Genomic DNA, 18,755 nt, shown 5'->3' with positions numbered 1-18,755 from the left:
AATTGGATGCCAGGAGGACGCTCACATGTGATCGTGCTACCAACCTTGCTGTGTTCTTTTGGAAAAAGGTTGCAGAGTCAGGATCGCTTGTAACTCACTTTATTTGATAAAGGATCGTTATGATATCTATGAAGCAAAAGGAGAGAAATTTTATGGGCACACGTGGAGATACGCTTGGTAAGACATCTAATGGATGCGTTACCTAGAGCGTTCTGGCCCCCTTGGCTATGTGTTGTGACTTTAAAACTTGATGTTGTTCCCTTGTGGCTATGTGTGGGCATTGCAACTTGGTTTCTGGCTTGGTGCTGTCCTCTAGTGGCTATGTGCGGGAATTACACTTGCATTTGTGGCCTCGAGCGTCTTGAGTTTCTCAGCCAACTGGCGTGCTGGTACCTCCAGAATTGATACATGAATGAATAGCTCCTTTTATGAGCTGGACGCCTCTCTAGATGCCAAGGACATATGTGGCATCTATGATTATATGTGACATATGCTACAGATGTAAACAACAGATAATGTTGGAATGTTGGCCCTCTCTCACAGACAAAGGGATTTGTCTGCCACATGAAAAATTTTCACCCAGGAGGAATAAATAGCATCCAACGTAACATACAAGCATGCATTAGTAGTACATAAAAGGGTTATTCACCAAAAAATATTTGTGATTCATGCAAGTTGGCTTAGCCCCTCGGGGTTAGAAGTATAACTGATTTGACTCGAGGCGGCGTCTTGCTACCGCTAGGAATATAACTTCCAAACCAACGTCTTATCACAACTTGAAATATAATGGGGCCAGACTAGTGTCTGCCGACTTCAAACTTAACCACAATGGAGCCAGACAATATATTTTGTCCCTCGACCCCTAACCTTGATGAAGCCAGACTTATTGTCCCTCGACTTCTAATGTGGAGCCAGACTTAGTGTCCCTCGACCCCTTGTTGAAGCCAGATTATAGTGTCCCTCGGCTTCATTATTCTACAATTTTTGCTCTTTGCTTCCTCTATATAGTTCTTACAATGGCGACTGAAATAATTATTATTTTAATCAAATCTCTTTCAGAGTTCTCTGTGATTGTTCCAACTTCATGTCGATTCAACTTTTCTTATACCAGGTCCGGGACTACAGAGCGCTGCGACAGGACTTTGCTTTTTCCTCAGAATCCAATCGGGGGAACTTCTTTTCTTATAGAAGTTTTAAAGTAACTGCTCCTAATTTTTTTTTATAATGAAAACCAAGTTAAAAAGGTTAAATCATTTTAGCTCTTGTTGATGGTTAAACATTCAATAAAAATTGAAAATGTTGCAAGCAATTCCTGATTCATGTCTTGATGTTCTAGCGCTTGGGTGAAGCCGTCTGCCTGCCCATCGGCTCCCTGACACCCCTTATCACTACCTGAACCGGGCACTCCACCACCACCACCACATATCGTCTCCATGATGCTAGAATCTGGTTCCATGATGCGAGGCTATACTCTAAACCCTGAGCTCAAGAGACTTAATTAATCTTAGGACTGACACTGTCCCACTGCCCAAACACATATCCTGATCCCATAGTTACGGAAATGTGACTTCATTCCAAAAGTCCCTTTAACTGTTATTGTCATGACACGCAGACACATGTGTTAATGTTTAAAGCCGGTTTATTGTAGAGTTTGCAGACAGTAAGACAGGAAGATAGTGATCCATGTTGCCATGTAGGACATCTGCCTACAGAGTGTGTGTGGTGATGGCTGACTTAACCTGTGCACATTGATTAATCAACGTACAACAGGTGTGCAGCTTCACCCAGCCCCACAACCACTAATCCACACTCCATAAAACTAAATACACAAAATGGGCTCTGACCAGTCTTACCATACCCAACTAAAACAACAGACTCTTCTCATTCCAAGCACACATCAATAACATCACCAGATCTGCCTATTACCATCTACGCAACATCAACCGCCTCCGCCCATCCCTCACACCCCATAGCACAGCCATCCTTGTTCACACCGTGGTCACTTCCCGCATCGATTACTGTAACTCCCTCCTCTTCCGTCTCCCCCTCGAGTCCATCCGCAAACTCCAACTGGTCCAGAACTCTGCCGCCCGCATCATCACCAGAACCCCCTCCATTAATCACATCACCCCTGTCCTTCAGCAGCTTCACTGGCTCCCGGTCAAAACCCGCATCCATTTCAAGATTCTGCTCCTCAACCTTCAAGGCCCTCCACACCCTCGCCCCTCCATACATCTGTGAACTCCTGCACACCAACACACCCACCCGCACTCTGCGGTCCTCCTCTTCCATTCATCTCACTGTACCACCCGCCCGCCTGGTCACCATGGGGACCAGGGCATTCAGCCGATCTGCCCCCCACCTCTGGAACACCCTCCCACCTGACATCCGGAACTCTGACACTCTCTCCACTTTTAAGTCCTAAAAACACATCTTTTTAAACTGACATAATCTATCTAATTCATTGTCTCCCACCCATTTCACCCCACTTGTGTAAATTGTAATGTATCTTGTTCTCGTGTTTTTATGATTGTTGATTTTGTTTTTTAAACACCGCCCTGTAAGGTGACCTTGAGTGCTATGAAAGGCTCCCTCAAATGAAATTAATTATTATTATTATTAAATTAACCAACTTAAAATTAAAAAAAAACATTGTCCCCACTCCCCACACCTGCCCAAGCGTGACCTCTAGGCAACCTCCCCCCTCCATCCTGGTGACCAGAGGCCTGGGCTGCTGCCTTGACGGGCCACGTGTTGCAGGGCTGTCTGGGTGGGATGGATGGGTTATTTATGGATCTCAAACTCTAATGATTGGGTATTTGGGTCAGTGATAGCAGGATGACACTGGCAACAAACATTAGCTATGTTGCAATTATATGCAAAAAGAAAGAAAAACCAGCACAATCACAACTGGATAAAGTGTTAACATTATTAAAACGCCCACACTGGTTCATAAAGTTTGACTGGAAATCACATTTTACACATTCTCAAATGGTGTATCTCTGTTTGAACCGCTTTCATCATCCGAATCAATAAATAAATATTACCCCCCCCCTTTAAATTCCCTGAAAACAACTAAATCAATCAGAGTTTAAGAAACGTCTCTACCGTGTGGATATTATTTCTGAATCAACCGGACAGAGATAGAAGCCAACGGATACTTTAACTAGGCTTTCGATACAATCCTGAACTCACAAGCTCAACATTTCGCAACAAAAGACTGATGCATGACACACCTACATCTGCTTGTGAAGGAATGAATTGATTATCTTCTAATGTAAATGTATCCTATATTCTATGTCACATTGTCCATAATGTGACATTTTGCAGAACAATCCATCTACCACGGACACTCTGAGCTATAGCATTCAGAGGCTTCACTACTGAGGACCTTGTCGGAATCAGCAGGTCTGTTCCCCAGTGAGGCCAAGTTAGGTGCAGCGAATTTGAATCTCTCTTGTGGAACTATAGAAGTGCAACTTCTTCACTCCCTCGGTCTGTCTGGTTTGGGTCAGTCGCCAAACGGGGCAGGGCCAGACTGCAACGGACAATACGGGCTGCGGAGAGGGTCATTGCAGCTGACCTTCCCACCATCGAGGACCTGTACCAGTCCAGGGTCAGGAAAAGGGCAGCAGAAATCGCCCTAGATCCCAGACATCCTGGCCACAAACTGCTCAACCTCCTTCCCTCTGATAGGCGATACAGGGCGCTGCTTGCCAAAACCAGCCAACACAAAGTCAGCTTCTTTCCCCAGGCACTCACTCTGGTGAACGCTCAGAAATAGCCCCCACCCTTTCACTGAACAAGGGCTATCAATACTGTTCTGCATCTACCTCATGTATATTTCCAATATTTGTTCTAGGGGTGCAACGGATCACAAAGCTCACGGTTCGGATCGGGTCACGGTTTTTGAGTCACGGGTCGGATCATTTTCGGATCAACAACAACAATGAAGATAACAAGACAAATGTGACTTTAAATAAAATCTTCAACTGTGTAAAAACAAAATAAAGTGACAAATTAGTTAATAATCCTGCTTCCTTTAAGCATGGTCAATATTTAAGAAATTTGCAATCTGAGGCATTATTCCTTCTTCTTTTTAACATGGATAGGATAGTAAATGATCCCTAACCCTGGATTTACAATTCAGGATGTCTGCATTTCCTGTGGAGAGTTTAGAGTCTACACTCTCCCAAGGCAATGCAGACATCCTTATCTTCTTTTTTTTTAGTTTGGTAGCGAAATACAGTTTCTGTGGTGTTTTATTTGGCATTTTGTAAATCCATTGATTTCGGTTGGGAGACTCATTGCTCATTGCAAGGGGGGTTGGTTGTAGTCTTTTCGCTCGGTTCTAGCCCTACTGTTGATACGGTGAACCGAGCGAAAAGACTACAACGAAACCTAAACAAGTCCGGTTCCGGTTCCGGTTTACGTTCAATGGGATTTACGGAACGCCAAATAAAACACAACAGAAACTGTATTTCGCTACGATACTTGATGATGTTGTTAATACCGGAATTGTCCTCTAAACATGCGCTGATCAAGTCAACGCACAACATTTTTTTTTTATCAGCCGATCCGCGGATCACTTGCGTCCCGAACCGTGATGGTTGATCCGTACGGATCACGGGAAACCCGTGAACCGTTGCACCACTAATTTGTTCCATTTCCAATATTGTTGTTTTTAATATATTGCCATTGCACTGAACTGCCTTGCACTGTATTTATATTTATATTGAAATCTTAAATCTCTGACCGTATATTGACTGCACTGATATTGCAGAAAAAAAAAAAAATGCAAAAAAATATCGGCGAAAGTCAGCCGCGTATCGGCCGGATGTATCGGTCGATCCCTATACTTAACAGTATATTTAACCAACATATAATGTTATATCATGCAGAACAAGCCATCTACCACGGACACTCTGAGCTACAGCATTCGGACGCTTCACTACGTAGGACCTTGTCGGAATCAGCAGCTCTGTTCCCCAGTGAGGCCAAGTTAGGTGCAGCGAATTTGATTCTCTCTTGTGGAACTATAGAAGTGCAACTTCTTCACTCCCTCGGTCTGACCTGCGGAAACATAAATACATACAATACAAGAAGGATAATGAAAGTGGCGTAGAATACCCACAGCTGATTACACTCATTCACACTCCTAGGTTGAGCACAATACTTATGAGGACTTTTATTTACTTTGAGCAGTTCTTAATTGTTTAAATGTTCAATTAAAAAGGATTGAATGCATATATATATGTATATATATACATATATATATATGTAAGGGCTAATGCCCGACGAGGTGTCCATTATCAGGAATTAATGGACGACGTGGAGGTCTTAGAACCGTCCGATGCGCGGAGGACGACGCCTTGAAGGGCATTATCCCGCTTATACCATGGTCACTTGCCAAAGAAAATAAATGATGACCATTCATTTATATTTCCATGCGATTTACAATCCAAATATACGTTTTTCACAAGCCATAATTGAGCTTCCCTGGTATGCCTGAGGGTTTGACTAATACCTGGAACAATCATTACCCTCCTGTAAGGTTCTTATGCAACGGAAACATTGTTCACATCATGGTCACAACCTGTACAACCTCTTTCCCTCTGATAGGCGATACAGGGCGCTGTTTGCCAAAACCAGCCGACACAAAGTCAGCTTCTTTCCCCAGGCAGTCACTCTGTTGAACGCTCAGAAATAGCCCCCACCCTAACCGAAGTCAAATTCCTTGTTTGTTACGCAAACATGGCAAATAAAGCTGAATCTGAATCTGAGAGCTAACGTTATACATTGTACATATTTATAATTCGAAATTCGTCCCAGCCTTTATACCACAGATACTCTAGGGTCTATAACATATAACCGCGTTGTCTGATTACAGTTTAATAAATTTTTCACAATTTACCAGCTCTCGTTTTGAAGGCTGAACAGACAATTTGACTGGAACTACTTAGGAGGTGTCCATATATCAGGGATTAGCCAATCAGAATCGAGTATTCCCCCAGACCATGGTATAAATGTATAGATATATATAGCTTGATAAGGACCTGCTAATAGTCTGGACCAACCTGTGAAACAGATGAAGTTAAGATGTTCTTCACAGGAGCGTTGCCTCCATGTGGAAGGTTCCACACTGGACACGCCCCCACAGGGGCTGGAGTGGTGAGAGCCTTCGTCCCATTGGCTGAAGTCCATCGGTTCACCGGACATCCAAAACCAGGAGCTTCCTAAAATGGACCTAACGACATTGACAGAGATAAAGGGTGAGATGGTTTGAAGGAAGAATAATGTGGCCAAATATTTTGCTTTTGTGATATTCATAGTATTCCATTAGACAAAGTGATGGACAACAAGATGATCTTAAGGACTTGATTGCCTGATAGACACTAAGGTCTGGGCAGTACCTGCGCAGGCCCACCCAGAGGTGGCTGGTTAGTGGGAAGGGGGCGCGAGCCACCAGCTCATCAATCCTCTCCTGCTCTTCTGGGTCCCTGAGGCTCAGCAGGTCCCAGTGAAAGTCTCTGCAGTAGAGCAGGGCGTCTGACCAGCAAAGCCGCCTCCCTACCAGAGTGATGTTCCTCCCCGTCTCCTGAATGCTGACGGAGGGTGGAGCACGCCCTAACTCTGGGGAACAAAAAGACAGTGTGGCTGTGAGGGATTACTACTCTCAGCCGTGTTAGTATCCCTTTATGTCTCTTTGAGCAGACACCTTATCCCTACCCACTATTAAGACATTTAGCAGACACTTTTACATCTACCAAAGAGTCATTTCTGACACTAAATCGTCAAACAGTGTGGGATGTTTTTAAAATGCATATACAACACCTTGAGACACTTGGCTTTACTTTTCCCTTTTCCCTCAGAAATTGGGTGTCTTGGACCATACAGAAAACAACATACTTCACACACTCACTCTGAAACATCCCAAAGCAATTGGGATGTTTAATATACCAATACAGAACAGTCACGTAGATCAGTGGGGCCTAACGTTTGACTTTTGGTGGACCACCAAATTATCGTCAAGACCATTCACTGACCACCTTATATACAAACAGCAGAAAAAAGGTAAATACAAATGCAGTGCTTGAGCAAAGAGTGCCATCAAACCCTTTATACACGTATTACTGCAGGAAGGCCATGGCCAGTGGGAAACAGCGGAAAGAAGAAGTCAGCAACGCTGCTTATGCTCCCTTTGTGTATATTCAGCAAACACAAATCAACACAAATCATCAATTGTGAACATTAGACAAACAAACCATAACACTTTGTTTACTGCACATTTTTAATTGAATCTTTGATCCGTTTTTTTTTCCTTTTTCTTGCATTTGCCTGTTTCAAGAATAAAATTCCACGTACCAGCTGCAGTACCCTCGTGTTCCACCAGTAGTAAGCGTACCACCTGCAGTACCCTCGTGTTCCACCAGTAGTAAGCGTACCACCTGCAGTACCCTCGTGTTCCACCAGTAGTAAGCGTAACACCTGCAGTACCCTCGTGTTCCACCAGTAGTAAGCGTACCACCTGCAGTACCCTCGTGTACCACCAGTAGTAAGCGTACCACCTGCAGTACCATCGTTTTCCACCAGTAGTAAGCGTACCACCTGCAGTACCATCGTTTTCCACCAGTAGTAAGCGTACCACAGGTTGAAAACACTGTATGCTGATTGCCCTTTGCTAGATTATTTTACCAAAGCGTCTTACAATACCTGTGCATTTATTGTTATAACATGTAGCCCAGAGAAAAACAAACCTCTAATGCTGGGAGTTATGCTGCCATGCTCAACCAGTTGAGCCACACAGTGTTTGACCATTTACCAAATATGTTTTACTAGCAATGGTACTTGTACACCAATCCCCCTTTGATGATCATGTAATGATGGACGGGGTTCCTACCTCCGTACACCTTGACCTCACAGAGCTGCAGAGCGTGTGTTACATCAGAGGACTGGTAGAAGTTGATAAACCTCCCTTCCATTCCCCAACACTTGACAGTCTGAGTCAAGCAGCCTGGGTCATCGTTGATGATGGCACACCTGAGCGAAAGACAGAGAGACGATACAGTAGTCTGGTGAAGGTAGGTATCAGAGGCTAAATTCCAGTAACTGGTGTGTTTCCAAGTGTACTAGAGCAGAGCACTGGTTGTGTTTCCTATTCTATACTTTTATCCAAAGACACTTAAAAGCAGGTCGAGGTCATGAGAGATAAAACCCAGAAAGATTTGCTGGGAGTCTAACAGTATGGAGTAAATGTAGGGACGGTGACCAGTGATTCACCTTGGATTGTCATTGCCGTTGTTTGACAGTGAATCCCCGATGAGAATTTCCACGTTGTTGAGCCTGCTCCTACCGATATTCATATTGGTGACCTCAATCTCTGACACCCGGTACACACCAGGCAGCTCCAGCCTCCACCATGCTTTAGCCTGGAAGGTGGTAAGGCTGCAACTGTTGTGCTCCCACTGAGGGTCGTTGTTCCCATCGATGAAGCGTTCGGCCAGCGCTCCCATGTAGGTTGAAGACTGAATAGCCGTGCCACTCAACGCTACGTTAATGCGGGATGCAGCTAATGGAGAATGAAACCACAGACTAGTTTGTCAAGTTGAAAAAACATATTGAAATACTTGCCTGATTGGATAACTTGTAATCGGCCCATAAATTGGGCACATAGAAATACCTGAAAATCCAGGTGACTTCCACAAGAGGACCAAAACACCTGGTGAAGAGAAAATACTATTTACTTAAAATAAGTAATATCTCAGCTATTATCAGCTTATATATACAAGCATATATCCCGCAACTATGTCGATAAATGACTCTGCAACAAGTCAAGAATCGTGGCAAAGGGAAATTGGGAATGTATTAAGCCTTGAAAAGATCCGATATCACAACAATGAACAATTGAAGTACTATGATTAGATCTAATAATAATAGATTTAATTAATATAGCACTTTTCTAGACCCTCAAAGACGCTTTACAGTGAACGGGGGCACCCCACTCACCACCACCAGTGTGTAGCACCCACATGGGTGATGAACGGCAGCCAATCTGCGCAAGAACGCTCACCACACACCAGCTTGAGGTGGAGTGTGAGGGAATTAATGAGTCAGACAATTATACAGGAGGAAGATTATGGGGCAAGAATGAGCCTGGTTGGGCAGTTTTTGCAAGCACACCGGGGAAAACCCCTACTCTTTGCGAGAAGTGCCTTGGGATCTTTTTATGACCTCAGTGAGTCAGGACCTCCGTTTTACGTCTCCTCCGAAGGACGACACCTTCCACAGCACAGTGTCCCCGTCACTGCACTGGGATTGATGTTAAGGCCAGAGGGAAGAGTTCCATCTTTTTGCCACAACCCGACATCATTTACAGCACCTGGTGTTCCCAGGCGGTCTCCCATCCAAGTACTAACCAGACCCTACCATGCTTAGCTTCCGAGATCAGACGAGACCGGGCGTGTTCATAGTGCTAAGCCTGTCTGATCTGGGACCCTCTACTGTTGTACATAAAGGGCCAAGACTGAGCCCTAATGTACACTTCTGGAAACCCTGATCAATGTTTTATTTTGGATATTTATTTCTTAATGTAAATACTCTGTATTGAACTGCATTACATTCATGACCCTCATGCCTGTTTTGCAATATGTGCAATGTTCAATCCATTACAAAAATGACATTTATTTATATCTGTAAAAAAGAAATTATATATAGTATATATATAAAAAAACAAGAGGCAATCCGTCAACAGTTATGGCAGGTACATTTTCATAAATTAAATTCAATGAACTGGATAATGATTAATACTGTAGTGCTGTGTGGAAAACCTACCAATCAAACTGCAGATGAGACGAATGGACCCCATAGTTGATACTTGAGAAATAACCTGTTCAGATCATAAATAGTACAAACTACTTGGTAGACATGTCTTCATATTAACATTCTTTCAAAAGTGAAGAATCTACCATCAAAAAGCAAAACAACAAAACTCTAAAAGAGTTATGTCTCTGATTTGAGATTGTACTCACCAATAGAGTCGGTAGCTCAATTCAAAGGAACAGAAATAGAATGGAGACACTGATTGACACTGTTGACGTGTCTCACACAAAGACTTTTGGCTAATGGCTCGATGAAAACGCGTCACCTGGTGTAAAATTAGCAAATTCCCGTTCCGGTCGTCAGTATATTTATACCTAATTGTCTATACAAATGATGTTTGCAAATATCTAACCTCCTTCAAATTTCGCTCTGCAGTTGCTAGTAATGTTTCCCTTCTATCTATCTGTCATCAGAGGAGATATTCTCACAGATACAAAATATTAAACATCTCGTTGTTGTTGGATAATTTAATGTGGAAATGTTAACATCTTATACCTTTCATCTCTATAGCTGCTGTAAATAACCTCTAACCTAATACCTTCACCCAACCAACAAACCAGCTAACATAAGCAATTTATCAAACGTAATTTAGAAAGCTGAAGTGTGAGTAGCTCACTTTAAAAGTATTACAGGCAGAACAATAAAATAACCATGGGGCTTATTACATGCACATGATATTGTCTGGCTGGGTAGTCTAGGCTGAGGAGAATCTTGTCATTGAAGTGTTTGATCACCAGCTAGGGCCTTGTCTTTCTTGTCAGTCTCTGTACCTTCTTCTCCAATTTCATGTGCAAAGATATTCAATGAGTGAGAAATACATGTTGGTATTTCTTCCTCCATGTATTCATTCTGAAGTATAATTTTAGAAGTATTATATGTAATTATTTGTAATTCTTAGTAATAGATTTATTTTTTTAAATAGTTTTGAAATGTCCAGGCTGATAATACTTGTCTTGGAAACATTAAACTGCACCCATTAAACAGAGACGTTTGAAGGTGGTTGGATATTTGCAAACATTATTTCCAAAGACTAGATTAGGTATGGTCACAGTCTACTGACGACCGGACTGTGACACAACTCATTTTACTGCCTGATCTCACCTAACTCACATGCAGCGAGCAATTTACTTTGCGTGAGACCCGTCAATGTCACAAAGGATCATGTTAATCTCTGTCACATGGTCTTGCTAACCCCTGGTTAACCATGTCATGTCTTGACGTCTCCCAATTAACCCAAAAAGTATATTCTGCGACACCCCATTGGTTCCTTGAGCCTGCTCCACCCTCTCCAGGGAGTACCTGTCCCCACCTCCCTTCTGGAGCCTGGGTCTTCGGTGTCGCAGACGGATGCCTCTTGCTGCCTCCCCAGTCCTCAAGCCCCCTGTGGTTTGTGCCCTGAAGCCAAGGTGCGCTCACTGTGGGCTTTTGTCTTGGCCACTGAGGCGGCGCAGTTGGGAAGGGTTGAGGATGTCGACCAGGAGAAGGAGGAAGGTCAAAAGTGGGGTGTGGAAAATATACTATGCTATTCAATTGTGAGGTGTCGGACATAACAAGGTAAACAAGGTTTGCTCTGTCTATGCTAAATTCGATTTTAAACAAGAAAATAGACTGGAGAATAGTAATTCTGGAATCGTTCACGTTATTCTTCTGAATGTTTCGTTATAAACACAGTGGAAACCACGGGAGCTGGAAACAGCATAGAGTAAGTAATCCCCTGTTATAATGTTACAACAAATTCACAACCTGTTGGACAGAAACAATGACAACTTGATTGCTGTTAGAGAATGTTGCCCACATAATAAGCATCAATTTTTCAATACTGAGCGTCTGTAGCCTAAATTGAGCAGCTAGCCAACAGTTGTACAGTCTGCTCCCTCTCACACCCACACACTATGCGTGCACGCACACACGCAGAAAATGAATAATGAATAAATAATTGTCCGTCTTCAAAACTCGAGGAGCCCTGTAAAAGTATAGGCCTTTATTTTGTGAAGCTGTCCTGTAAAACTACACATTAGCCTTCTGAATAATGACTTCAGGAAATTCTTCATGAACAGAGGCAGAGGCAGAGGAGCAGTGAGGAGAGCTGAGGTGGACGAGGGAGGTATGATAATTGCCCACATTAACGTTAACATTAATATTTATGCTGGTAATTGCCATTATGATGTGCTGTGATTTGATTAATGGTTTAATGGCAAACTTAAATAAGTTTGCTGCATTTGAAAGTGTACCTTTTATAATCTAGACTAGAGCAACAATTAGCATTTAAAGTTGTCCACAGCATATTCCCTGAGAGACACGGTAATTACAGACATTATATTAAAAGTGATCATTTAATCAAGAGATAATAATCGACAATGCCTAAAATTTGACGAAATAAGTAGGATAAAATGTTACCTACATTTCTGATTCACGTTATCCACAGTGAAGTGAAAATAAAATAGAAGAAAGTACCATGTGCGTGTGTGTTTATTGTATGTCACTGTACCATTATTACCGTATGACTTATGAATTGCTACAAGTTCGAATGACTCTTTATTCTACCCTAGTGAGAAATTAAATCAAAGTGCGGATGCTGAAATCAAAAATTTGACTCAATTGAATTTTGTAGATGCACTACCAGTAGCACTAATGAGTTATCACATGCAAGCTAACAGAATGACACATCTAACCCCGCATGAAATGCTTACAGGTCGACTCATGCCTTCACCTACATTTCGAGGGCCCCATAAGGGAGCAATTAGACATAGAATTAAGAAATATATGTTTGATAACTAACAGCTATACATGAGTTTGTATTCCAACAAGAGAAACACAAAGTTCCGGAGCCAGATGCATACACGCACAGAGCCGACCAACTACCCCAGGACCTGAGCCAGCCGCGCCAAGAGCAACAGCCACATGATGCAATCAAATAGTGGCAGGGTTTGAATCAGTTGTTTTGGTGGGCCACCATTAACAAAAATGTCGATTGGATAAATTATATATGCTATAATCAGCAACGGTTTGGTCAATTTGACAACGGATGCGGTCAAGGGACTATCAGAACAATTAGATGCCACCTCCAGAATGACCTATCAGAATAGGCTAGCCTTATATATATATATGGATCTCAAACTCTAATGATTGGGTATTTGGGTCAGTGATAGCAGGATGACACTAGCAACAAACATTAGCTATGTTGCAATTATATGCAAAAAGAAAGAAAAAACAGCACAATCACAACTGGATAAAGTGTTCACATTATTAAAACGCACACACTGGTTCATAAAGTTTGACTGGAAATCACATTTTACACATTCTCAAATGTTGTATCTCTGTGTTTGAACTGCTTTCATCATCCAAATCAATAAATAAATATTCCCCCCCCTCTAAATTCCCTGAAAACAACTAAATTGATCAGAGTTTAAGAAACATCTCTACTGTGTGGATATTATTTCTGAATCAGCTTAGCCAGACAGAGCTGGAAGCCAACAGATACTTTATCTAGTCTTTCGATACAATCCTGAACTCACAAGCTCAACATTTCGAAACAAAATACTGATGCATGACACACCTACATCTGCTCGTGAAGGAATGAATTGATTAACTTCTAAAGTGAATGTATTCTACATGCTACGTCACATTGTCCATAATGTTATATCATGCAGAACAAGCCATCTACCACAGACACTCTGAGCTACATAATTCAGAGGCTTTGCTACGTAGGACCTTGTCGGAATCAGCAGCTCTGTTCCCCAGTGAGGCCAAGTTAGGTGCAGCGAATTTGATTCTCTCTTGTGGAACTATAGAAGTGCAACTTCTTCACTCCCTCGGTCTGACCTGCGGAAATATAAAAATATACAAGAAGGATAATGAAAGTGGCGTAGAATACCTACAGCTGATTACACTCATTCACACTCCTAGGTTGAGCACAATACTTATGAGGACTTTAATTTACCCAAACTGGAATCTCGACCCTCTTACTGTGTAAAGCAGTTCGTAATTGTTTAAATGTTCAATTAAAAAGGATTGAATGTATACATATATATATCTCTATATATATATATAGAGATATATATATTCAAGTGATAATGCCCGACGAGGTGTCCATTATCAGGAATTAATGGACGACGTGGAGGTCTTAGAACCGTCCGACGCGCGGAGGACGACGCCTTGAAGGGCATTTTCCCGCTTATACCATGGTCACTTGCCAAAGAAAATAAATTAAGACCATTCATTTAGATTTCCAGACAATCCAGATTCAAGTTTTTCACAAGCCATAATTTAGTTTCCCTGGTATGCCTGAGGGTTTGACTAATACCTGGAACAATCATTACCCTCCTGTAAGGTACTTATGCAACGGAAACATTGTTCACATCATGGTCACAACCTGTACAACCTCTTTCCCTCTGGTACGCGATACAGGGCGCTGTTTGCCAAAACCAGCAGACTCAAAGTCAGCTTCTTTCCCCAGGCAGCCACTCTGTTGAACGCTCAGAAATAGCCCCCACCCTAACCAAAGTCAAATTCCTTGTTTGTTACGCAAACCTGGCAAATAAAGCTGAATCTGAATCTGAGAGCTAACGTTATACATTGTACATATTTATAATTCGAAATTCGTCCCAGCCTTTATACCACAGATACTCTAGGGAATATAACATATAACCGCGTTGTCTGATTACAGTTTTATAAATTTTTCACAATTCACCAGCTCTTGTTTTGAAGAGAAATAACTGCGCCATTCGTTTCAATGGGAATCGTGACGGTTTATACTTTCTACATGAAGTGTACAAATTTATAATTTGTACACAATTTACCAGCTCTCGTTTTGAAGGCTGAACAGACAATTTGACTGGAACTACTTAGGAGGTGTCCATATATCAGGGATTAGCCAATCAGAATCGAGTATTCCGCCAGACCATGGTATAAATGTACATATATATATATAGCTTGATAAGGACCTGCTAATAGTCTGGACCAACCTGTGAAACAGATGAAGTTAAGATGTTCTTCACAGGAGCGTTGCCTCCATGTGGAAGGTTCCACACTGGACACGCCCCCACAGGGGCTGGAGTGGTGAGAGCCTTCGTCCCATTGGCTGAAGTCCATCGGGTCACCGGACATCCAAAACCAGGAGCTTCCTAAAATGGACCTAACGACATTGACAGAGATAAAGGGTGAGCTGGTTTGAAGGAAGAATAATGTGGCCAAATATTGAGCTTTTGTGATATTCATAGTATTTCATTAGACAAAGTGCTGGACAAGAAGATGATCTTAAGGACTTGATTGCCTGATAGACACTAAGGTCTGGGCAGTACCTGCGCAGTCCCACCCAGAGGTGGCTGGTTAGTGGGAAGGGGGCGCGAGCCACCAGCTCATCAATCCTCTCCTGCTCTTCTGGGTCCCTGAGGCTCAGCAGGTCCCAGTGAATGTCTCTGCAGTAGAGCAGGGCGTCTGACCAGCACAGCCGCCTCCCCACCAGAGTGATGTTCCTCCCCGTCTCCTGAATGCTGACGGAGGGTGGAGCACGCCCTAACTCTGGGGAACCAAAAGACAGAGTGGCTGTGAGGGATTACTACTCTCAGCCGTGTAAGTATCCCTTTATGTCTCTTTGAGCAGACACCTTATCCCTACCCACTATTAAGACATTTAGCAGACACTTTTACATCTACCAAAGAGTCATTTCTGACACTAAATCGTCAAACAGTGTGGGATGTTTTTAAAATGCATATACAACACCTTGAGACACTTGGCTTTACTTTTCCCTCAGAAATCTCAGCACACGTGAACTCAATTGATGTCGAAGTCTATTGGGGGTCTTGGACCATACAGAAAACAACATACTTCACACACTCACTCTGAAACATCCCAAAGCAATTGGGATGTTTAATATACCAATACAGAACAGTCACGTAGATCAGTGGGGCCTAACGTTTGACTTTTGGTGGACCACCAAATTATCGTCAAGACCATTCACTGACCACCTTATATACAAACAGCAGAAAAAAGGTAAATACAAATGCAGTGCTTGAGCAAAGAGTGCCATCAAACCCTTTATACACGTATTACTGCAGGAAGGCCATGGCCAGTGGGAAACAGCGGAAAGAAGAAGTCAGCAACGCTGCTTATGCTCCCTTTGTGTATATTCAGCAAACACAAATCAACACAAATCATTAATTGAGAACATTAGTCAAACAAACCATAATACTTTGTTTACTGAATATTTATAATTGAATCTTTGATCTGTATTTTCTTTTCCTTTATCTTGCATTTGCCTCTTTCAAAAATAAAATTCCACATACCACCTGCAGTACCCTCGTGTTCCACCAGTAGTAAGCGTACCACCTGCAGTACCATCGTTTTCCACCAGTAGTAAGCGTACCACAGGTTGAAAACACTGTATGCAGATTGTCCTTTGCTAGATTATTTTACCAAAGCATCTTACAATACCTGTGCATACATTGTTATAACAGGTAGCCCAGAGAAAAACAAACCTGTAATGCTGGGAGTTATACTGCCATGCTCAACCAGTTGAGCTACACAGGACCAACAGTGTTTGACCATTGACCAAATATGTTTTTACCAGCAATGGTACTGGTACACCAATCCCCCTTTGATGATCTTGTAATGATGGACGGGGTTCCTACCTCCGTACACCTTGACCTCACAGAACTGCAGATGTTCTGTTAAATCAGAGGACCGATAGAAGTTGATAAACCTTCCTTCCATTCCCCAACACTTGACAGTCTGAGTCACGCAGCCTGGGTCATCGTTGATGATGGCACACCTGAGCGAAAATGAGAGATGATACAGTAGTCTGGTGAAGGGAGGTATCAGAGGCTAAATTCCAGTACCTGGTGTGTGTCAAGGTGTACTAGAGCAGAGCACTGGTTGTGTTTCCTTATTTTCTGGGAATAAACTGTTCTATACTTTTATCCAAAGACTCTTAAAAGCAGGTCGAGGTCATGAGAGATAAAACCCAGAAAGATTTGCTGGGAGTCTAACAGTATGGAGTAAATGTAGGGACGGTGACCAGTGATTCACCTTGGATTGTCATTGCCGTTGTTTGACAGTGAATCCCCGATGAGAATTTCCACGTTGTTGAGCCTCCACTCATAGGCATTCCTATTGGTGACCTCAATCTCTGACACCCGGTACACACCAGGCAGCTCCAGCCTCCACCATGCTTTAGCCTGGAAGGCGGTAATGCTGCAACTGTTGTGCTCCCACTGAGGGTCGCTGTTCCCATCGATGGAGCGTTCGGCCAGCCCTCCCGAACTGGTTGAAGACTGAATAGCCGTACCACTCAACGCTACGTTAATGTGGGCTGCAGCTAATGGAGAATGAAACCACAGACTAGTTTGTCAAGTTGAAAAAACATATTGAAATACTTGCCTGATTGGATAACTTGTAATCGGCCCCTAAATTGGGCACATAGAAATACCTGAAAATCCAGGTGACTTCCACAAGAGGACCAAAACACCTGGTGAAGAGAAAATACTATTTACTTAAAATAAGTAATATCTCAGCTATTATCAGCTTATATTTACAAGCATATATCCCACAACTATGTGGATAAATGACTCTAATAATAGATTGAATTAATATAGCACTTTTCTAGACGCTCAAAGACGCTTTACAGTGAACGGGGGTACCTCACTCACCACCACCAGTGTTTATATCCCACTTGGGTGATGAACGGCAGCCAATCTGCGCAAGAACTCTCAACACACACCAGCTTGAGGTGGAGAGTGAGGGAATTAATTAGTCAGCCAATTATACAGGAGGAAGATTATGGGGCAAGAACAAGCCTGGTTGTGCAGTTTTAGCATGGACACCGGGGAAAACCCCTACTCTTTGCGATAAGTGCCCTTGGATCTTTTTATGACCTCTGTGTGTCAGGACCTCCGTTTTACGACTCCTCCGAAGGGCGACGCCTTCCACAGCACAGTGTCCCCGTCACTGCACTGGGATTGATGTTAAGGCCAGAGGGAAGAGTTCCACCTTTTGGCCACCACCCGACAGCACCTACAGCACCTGGTATTCCCAGGCGGTCGCCCATCCAAGTACTAACCAGACCCAACCATGCTTAGCTTCCGAGATCAGACGAGACCGGGCGTGTTCATAGTGGTAAGCCTGTCTGATCTGGGACCCTCCACTGTTGTACATAAAGGGCCAAGACTGAGACCTAATACTGTACACTAGGGATGTGTCGGTCGCGACTGATTCGTTACAACGAACGAATCCCGCACGTGAACGACAAGAACTGGTTCCCCAAAACAAGAAGAACTGGTTCTTTGATTCTTTTTTTTTTTACATAAACCAAACATATGGTCACGTAAATAAAATATACAAACGAACAGAGCTCCGTCTCCCCGCAACTTCCATTGATTGAGTCTACAACTTTCTCAAAGATTCAACCAATGAGAGGTAGCAATGGTGTTGGAATGGCACCTGGGTAAACCAATGACAAGGCGGTACCGTCGAATATGCGCGCTTTCTCTGTCTGACGTATCTTGGGTCATACCATTCGACTCATATATCCTCCTACATTTTTTCAAAAATAGACTTGACCTCCATCTGTTTATTGGATAAACGCATTTCCCAATCCCAGGAGTCTTTGCTCCATTCGACGTCAATTTAAGAACAAACAAAGAAATTAAACTGCAGTTCGTATTTTTTATTTATGACCATGCAAGTTCTGTAATGCCTGAAGAATGAAGAATTAAATGTAAAGTAAAATAAAATTATAAATGTAAAACCATGAATGAAATATAGAGAGTAAGCAAGTGGTATAAATATTGGTGGGACGTTCAACATACTAAACTGCAGGCATCTCCAAACGGCGGACTGCGGTGTTGAAGGTCCAACCGGACCCACGACCAATTAATAAA

At 42.7% G+C, this 18,755-nt stretch overlaps 2 pseudogenes; both read right to left on the bottom strand.

Moving 5' to 3' along the window:
• Positions 1-9,367: 9,367 nt before the first annotated feature.
• Positions 9,368-9,486, bottom strand: LOC132458336 (5S ribosomal RNA; annotated as a pseudogene).
• An 8,400-nt stretch (positions 9,487-17,886) lies between these two features.
• Positions 17,887-18,005, bottom strand: LOC132458333 (5S ribosomal RNA; annotated as a pseudogene).
• Between the last annotated feature and the right edge of the window lie 750 nt (positions 18,006-18,755).

Source organism: Gadus macrocephalus, chromosome 5 (genome assembly GCF_031168955.1).
Source record: "Gadus macrocephalus chromosome 5, ASM3116895v1".
NCBI classification, from domain to species: domain Eukaryota; kingdom Metazoa; phylum Chordata; class Actinopteri; order Gadiformes; family Gadidae; genus Gadus; species Gadus macrocephalus.
The sequence above is the reverse complement of the archived record's forward strand: the minus strand, read 5'-3'. Positions and strand labels throughout refer to the sequence as shown.